This window comes from Macaca thibetana, chromosome 7 (assembly GCF_024542745.1).
Source record: "Macaca thibetana thibetana isolate TM-01 chromosome 7, ASM2454274v1, whole genome shotgun sequence".
In the NCBI taxonomy this organism is placed as follows: Eukaryota; Metazoa; Chordata; class Mammalia; order Primates; family Cercopithecidae; genus Macaca; species Macaca thibetana.
In genome coordinates this window covers 105,320,935-105,328,319 of record NC_065584.1, presented here as the reverse complement: position 1 = coordinate 105,328,319, position 7,385 = coordinate 105,320,935, and the positions used below count along the sequence as shown (strand labels likewise).

The window sequence follows — 7,385 nt, the reverse complement described above, 5'->3', positions numbered from 1 at the left end:
CTAACCACTGTTCTTACTTCAATCACTGTCAACTAGTTTTACACGTTCTTGAACTGCATAAAGTGTCTCAATTTTTTACTTAACACTTTTCTTGAAGTGCATTCGTTTTTTGCCACTTTTTATTTGACCTAAGAAATAACATTAATGAAACAATGGTTTGACTTGATAGGCATTTCCCTCCTAATGCGCACTAGAAACACTTAACTATTTGAAAAAAGAAGTTTCTTCGTGTACTAATATATTCTCCGCCCTGTCTCCAGAAACCGCCCTTCCTCTGTGGGTCGGTGGTTACCGGCACCGTTGGTACCCGGACCACACTTTGTTTCTCAAAGCAACCAGATGATTTCTGAGGTCATTTGCAGCTCGAACACGGAATGACTTTGCGGTGATCGAGTAGCCAAAAGTTCACGGAATGCACTGTCACAATTGTGATTCCGCCATAGCGCCTTGCATCCATCCAACACTTGTTTAATACCTATATTTAATACCTAATACCTTAGACTGTCCTAGGCTGTGCACACAGAAGACTAAACCCCACTTCCTGAGTTGAAGTGGGGGAAATAGAGGAGTAAATCATTTCACGATGTGTGGCTAAGTGCTGCAGCTCAGGTAACCACCGGCACACAGAGGAAGGGCGGTTTCTGGAGACAGGGTGGAGAGGAGACCGTGGGTGGGCATTTCCCAGAGCAGCCTCTGCCAGCCACCCTACTCTGATCACTTTGCAGCCGAGCAGCAGCGGCGGTCAACCTCAGCCTCCCTTAGCAACCTGACTGCCCCGCCCAGGAGCTTTACTATTGGTCTCGTGGAGTGGGATGGGCAGCTCTGCCGTGCAATCCCAGCTCGCAGTTCTTGCTCCGCGTGTACTCACGGGAGGACTCGCAGGCATTACCGCCCGCCCGCGTGCCCCGCCCACCCCCGAGCAACTTTCGGCGCATGCGCGGGTGGGCAGGGGCTGTGTGCAGGGCCAGCGCGGAGCCCGAGCAGCCGCGGTGAAGCGCCCGTGCTCCGCCGAGACTGCCGTGTTCATTGCTTGCCTCGGTTGCCGCCGCTTTAGCCGCCGCTGGGGGAGCGGCCGCCTATTGTCTTTCTCCGCGGCGAAGGTGAGGAGCTGTCCCGGCTCGGCCCGCGGGGGAGCCCCGGGAGCCGCACGGTGAGAGCGCAACTTAGTTGGCGGAGTTGGGGGAAGTTTTGTGCTTTGAGGAGGGGTCGGGGTGCGGAGTGTGGCCAGTCCCCTGCGGTTGCTCGGTGGGGTGGGCCCCGGAGGAGGGGCGGGGGCTGCGGGGGTTTCGGGGGCGGGTGGGACGGACGGGTCGCCGGGCCGCGCCGGGACCTCAGCTCTGCGGACCCCTCCTCCCTTCGGATCACCCTTCTCCCGCATTGTCTGCTTGGGGCTCGGCGCGACTCCCACTCCGCAGCCCAACTTGGGGGCGGTCGCCGCTTTCCGGGTGGGGGGCGCGCCTGGCCGCGGATGCTCCCTCAGGCGCTCCGCCCCCAGCGAGGCCCCGAATCCCTGCCCCGGGTCCCCGAGTCGGCGCCGCCGGGGCGGGCTCACTCCTCCCCTGAGGCGGGCGGTCGTGGTGTGGAGTGCGCGCCGCGAACAAGTGCTGCGGGCGCGAGGGAGCGGCTCCCCGGGGCCGACGCGGACAGTAAACACGTCGGGCCGCGCCCGCCTGTTGGGGCCTCTCCGCGGCTTCTCGGGGGCGCGGCCTGGCTGACCCGCGCCTCTCGGAGGCGAGCGGCCCAGGAGACCCGTGAGGTCCCCACGCACTCTGGGACCCGTGCAGCCGGCTCAGCTTGCAGCTATGCTTTGAGACCAAACAAAACTTTTTTTTTTTTTTGTAAATATGGCTCACTGCCATTTTTTTCTTTTTTTTTGCAAAGCCAATAAGTATGTGAAGTTGAAAAAAGGAAAAACCCTAAAACTTTATCTAAAAAAAAAAAATCAAGAAAGGGGTTAGATAGGTTTGTTTTGTTTTGGAAATAGTTTTTATAGCAGAGTGATACCGTCACATTTAATTTTCTAGATCCCGGAATTCACAATGAAAGTTGGATTGAGCGGTATTTTGGTGTTCTTTCTTTGCTATAACACTGCTTAATGAAGTTATTTGGAGAGTTTATTGCTTCAGTTCAGTAAAAACCAGTGTGCCTTTTGTTGCTGTTGTTGTTAGTACTCCCCCGCAACAATTGTTTTATTTTTCGAAGAAGCAGTTTCTTCAGTTTTTCTAAACCATTGGATTGCTCAGATGAGGACGAACGGTGAAGTTCTTGAAAGGTTCATTATTGGCAAGTTTGTGAAGGAGCTAAGATCAGTTGAGATAAATCATTGTTACTGTTCTTGTATTCCGTCGTGGACTCTTGGGGATTTGCAGACTGCATTAAGTACAAGTTTTGCCAAGTTCGGGTGCACGTATTCCACTGTATTTGGTTTATGTGACTTATGATATGAACATGATTCTGTTTCAGTTCCCCAGATGGAACTAGCTTAAATGTCTGTCATTCATAGTGGAACAAAATGGCCAGAGTGTCATTTACTGTTAACTTCAGTTGTATTCCTTTACCTTCTGCTAAGTGAAAAAGAAAAATTTGAGAAATACTGTGTGTCAGTTTGCTCCGAGTGATTTCTCATGCTAAGTGGGTCATTTGGAGAAGCATTCCTGGGCTTTTCTGGTTTGGTGGGCCTTGTGTTATAAAACCAATTTTCTTCACCTGATGAAGCTAAAGACAAATTTTCTTCAGGCACAGGCGTTGCACTTTTAAACTACAGAGCCACTTTTAGGATTCACAATACTCGCTCGATGGCTTCCCTTCCTGGTTGTGTGGTTGTGTGTGTGTCATTGTGGGGAAGGAGGTTGGTTGACAGGTTGGAAGGGATTGTCAGGGAGGGACACAATGTAAGCAAGTACTGCTGACAACATAACGTGATGAGTGCACCAGTTGCTTTCCTTCTCTGGGCCGTGATGGCATGTTACCCTGTAGGTACTATTGTTTTAGGATTTCTCACACTTCGTTTGCCTTGACTAAATGGTAACTGCACACATACTGTACTATAAATGGACTCCTCCTCTAGTCCTTAACTCCTGGAGGGCTGTGATAGACCTTACTTAGCTTTGTACCCTCTTTGCCAGTAGTCTTAACATAGCGCAGGCACAGTATGTGTTTGAATTGGGTAAATTATTTTTACTGCCTAGTGGTAGCTAGTGTGCACAGGAGAGAGCCACTAACTCTGGGCACTTGTCCAAAATGACAATTCACTTGCAGATCTGTGATGAAATTTACTTTAAAATGATTTCTAACCTTTTTAAAAATCTGTCAGTTATTTTTTGAAAAGAAGTAGGGCTTAACTAGTGCTCTAAGGATTTCAACAAGAGATTCCGATTTAGAAATCTGCCCCCCCCCCCGTTTTGGTGAAATTATTATTTTTTTAGAGTCGGAATCTCACTGTTTCCCAGTTTTCTCCTGGGGACCCAAGCCATCCTCCCACCTCAGTCTCCCACAGTGTTTGAATTACGGATGTGAGCCACCCCACCCAACTGGTGAAGTTATTAAAATTGTAGTGACAACTCTCCCTCCATTGTGAAATTGGAAAAAAATTAGAAATTTAAAAAAAACGTACACCCTTTAGAGCTAGGTAGAGTTCACATCCCCACATTTCCATTGACTAGTAGCATAGCCTCTCAGAGCTTCAGTTTCCTACTCTATAAGGGTTAGTAACATGCTTCGCAGTGTTCTTAGAAATCAGTGAAACTATGTGAGGTACTTAACTGCAGTATCTAACATGGAGTAAGTAGCTATTTCCTGGTAGCTGTCATGGGAATAATTTTGATACATTTTTACTTAAGCATTCTTAAAAGTCTGATGCTTCTGAGTATAGAGGCTTAGCTAATTCTTTCATAAAGAAGGGGCCTTGAGACTTGTGAGTCTTATCTAAATCTATTTCTTCAAAGGTGCCAGATGAACTGAAGGATAATGGAAACAATAGCGAGTTTATCTTCTCAGTCACCTGTGAGTCTTCCTTTGAGAGTGGGACTTGCAGAGTGCTTGGTATGGTAGAGCTCTTTGTGACTGTGCTATTTAGGAAACAGTGAGAGATGGATTGTTTTCAGTTCATCAGTCATAAGAGGATATGTGTTCCAATTTTATTTATTTTACCCTAGTCTTGACAAATAATAAGTGTGGAATATGTCTGTATTTCTCAGACTTGTTTAAGGTGGAACTGGACTGGGTGTTAACAGTGTTAGTTCAGTACAGAGACATGAGCAAATCGCTCACTTCCCCTTCAAGATAACACTTTAAAGGTGCTACCATTTACAGAAGAAAGCAGTGATTTAAATCAGTTATATTAGCATAGTTTAGAATACTTACAGTACCAGATGGAATAGATACATTCTAGAAATATTTACCTGTTAAGGACATTTCTATAGATTTTATTCCATTTTTCCATTAGTTTTCTGATGAAGAGATTGTAGTAAACCTTTAAAAATTATATTTGGTCAAACTTACAGATTGAGGGTAAACCTTTAAAAATTATATTTGATCACACTTACAGATTGAGGGTAAAAACATTCCTGACAAAGCTAGGCAAAGAAACTTGGACTTTTGATGTTCCCTTCTTTTAAAGTTAACATTTAGCACTTGAATAGACTTGGTTATAACTGATGGCGACAGGTGTCCATTTGGAAGTAGCTTCCCTCTCTCTGTCTTTCCCAGGTTAGGCTGTCTTACTGCTGTAAATGGGGAGAGAGGAGAAAGCTGTGGGTGGAAGAAAGTTTGTTTCATAGCCTGGCGCGGTGGCTGATGCCTGTAATCCCAGCACTTTGGGAGGCCGAGGCGGGCAGATCAGTTGAGGTCAGGAGATCAAGACCAGCCTGGCCAACATGGTGAAACCCCATCTCTACTAAAAATACAGAAACTACCCCAGCAGGGTGGCGGATGCCTTTAGTCCCAGCTACTTGGGAGGCTGAGGCAGGAGAATCGCTTGAACCCGGGAGGTGGAGGTTGCAGTGAGCCGAGATCATGCCACTGCACTCCAGCCTGGGCAACAGAGCGAGACTCCGTCTCAAAAAAAAAAAAAAAAAAAAGAGAGAAAGCTTGTTTCATACATCTGTCCTCACTGGTCAGTGGAAGAAAGTTTGTTTCATGCATTTGTCCTCATATTTATAATTTTCTTGTCCACCTGCAAGTTGATTGTGACCTTATAAATAGAAGATGAATGGATAGTGCATTTTTGTCAGACCTTGCTGGAAGGATGGACCTCGTACTGAAATACTGTGATTGTATGAACATTTGTGTTGGGCAATGCTGTGTTCAGTGCCTGGGGAAGGTGGATACCAGTGTGTTTGTATGATATGGATGCTAGGATGGGAGAGAAGGAAAAGGTGTGAGGTTTTTTACCATTCACATCACTCTGTAAGGTCTTCTCTGGGTACTGTGATGCTATAGTGGCAGAGTTGAGTAGTTACAGCAGAGACCGTGTGATCCACAAAGCAGAAAATATTTACTATCTGGCCTTTTACAGAAATTTGCTGACCCTTTTTCTACATAACCAACTGCAGTTATTCACAAGAAAGAGTAACATTAATTCTATAATGTTATTCAATACCTATTCAAGTTTCTGTATTTGTCCCCCAAATATCTTTTATAGTTGATTAAGAAAAATTTTGGACAGGGTAAAATTAAAGTTCACTCAGCACATCATTATGTCTCTTTAGTCTTTTTTTTCATTCTTTATTCATATGTATAGTTCACACTCACTAAAATTCAGCCATTTTAGTGTAACATCCTGAGTTTTAACAGGTGTATACATTCATATATCCGCTGCTTCAAATAGGACGGTTCCTTCATTCTCCAGAATTCTTCTTAGCCCTTTTGTACTCAACCCGTTCTCTACCTCCAGACTCTGGAAATCGCTGATCTGTTTTCTGTCTCCATGGTTTTTTGCCTTTTCAAGAATGTTGTCAAAATGGAATCACACAGAATGTAGCCTTTTTATTCATTTGCCCAATGACTAATGATATTAAGTATCTTTTCATCTGATTATTTGTCATTCTTTGATGTCAATTCAAAATCTTTTGCTTTAAAAAAATGAGTTTTTGGATATACTCTGGAATCAAATATATGATTTGCAAATATTTTCTCCTAGTCTGTTTTTACTTGTTTTAATAAATGTCTTTTTTTGTTTGTTTTGAGATGGAGTTCCACTCTGTCACCCAGGCTGGAGTACAGTGGTGTGATCTTGGCTCACTGCAACCTCTGCCTCCTGGTTTCAAGTGATTCTCCTGCCTTAACCTCCCGAGTAGCTGGGATTACAGGCATTCACCACCAATCCCGGCTAATTTTTGTATTTTAGTAGAGATGGGGCTTCTCCATGTTGGCCAGGCTGATCTCGAACTCCTAACCTCAAGTGATCCACCCGCCTCGGCCTCCCAAAGTACTGAGATTACAGGCGCAAGCCACTGTGCCCAGCCTGCTTGTCTTAATAATGTCTTTTGAAGAGCCGAAGTTCTTAATTTTTATGATATCCAGTGTTTAGTTTTGGGTTTTTTTTTTCCCCCCAAGTGGATCATGCTTTTGATATAATAGTTTAGAAATCTTTGCCTAGCTTAAGAGCTCAAAGACTTTCCCCTGTGTTTTCTCCTGGAAGTTATTACTTTTTTTAGAGATGGAGTCTCGCTCTGTCATCCGGGCTGGAGTGAGCAAGATCTTGCTCACTGGAACCTCCGCCTCCTGGGTTCAAGCAATTCTCCTGCCTCAGCCTCCCAAGTAGCTGGGATTACAGGCACCCACCACCACACCTGACTAATTTTTATATTTTTAGTAGAAATGGGGTTTCACCATGTTGGCCAGGGTGGTCTCGAACTCCTGACCTCAAGTGATCTACCCACCTCAGCCTCCCAAAGTGCTGTGATTACAGGCGTGAGCTACTGTGCCTGGCTCTCCTATAAGTTTTATCGTTTAAAATTTTATATTTATTATCTGCTTTGATTTAATTTTCCTAAATAGTACAAGGTATGCTTTGAGCTTATTTTTTTGTGGATGGATTTACAATTTTTCCAGCAAGTTTTTGAAAAGACTGTCCTTTCTCTGTTGATTACCTTTTTGCCCTTTTTTTTTTTTTTGCAAGTTGGTCATAAATGTGTGAATCTGTTTCTGGATTCTCTCTCCTATTCCATTGATCTGTGTCTTTCATTTCTTTATCACCTCACTGTTGATTACTGTCACCTAAGAGTAAGTTTTAAAATCAGGTAGTGTGAGTTATTATTTTTCAGAATTGTTTTTTGGGTATTTTAGTTGCATTGCTTTTTTGTGCATATTTTAGATTCATCTTGCTGTTATCTACAAGTCCTGCTGAGTTTTTCTTCTTTTTTCTTTTAAGATGAGATCTCGGC

The 7,385-nt window shown here is 44.6% G+C and overlaps 1 protein-coding gene across 12 annotated transcripts in view; it reads left to right on the top strand.

Moving 5' to 3' along the window:
• Positions 1–934: 934 nt before the first annotated feature.
• Positions 935–7,385, top strand: part of AKAP13 (A-kinase anchoring protein 13) — a 352,869-nt gene continuing 346,418 nt past the window's right edge. For 8 of the 12 annotated variants that reach the window (XM_050797973.1, XM_050797975.1, XM_050797972.1 and 5 more), the window contains exon 1: positions 955–1,150. The gene's annotated coding sequence lies outside the window, so the exon portion shown is untranslated. Of the gene's footprint in view, positions 1,151–7,385 lie in introns of all 12 variants that reach the window. The other 4 variants (XM_050797981.1, XM_050797976.1, XM_050797966.1 and 1 more) reach the window with 2 other exon arrangements.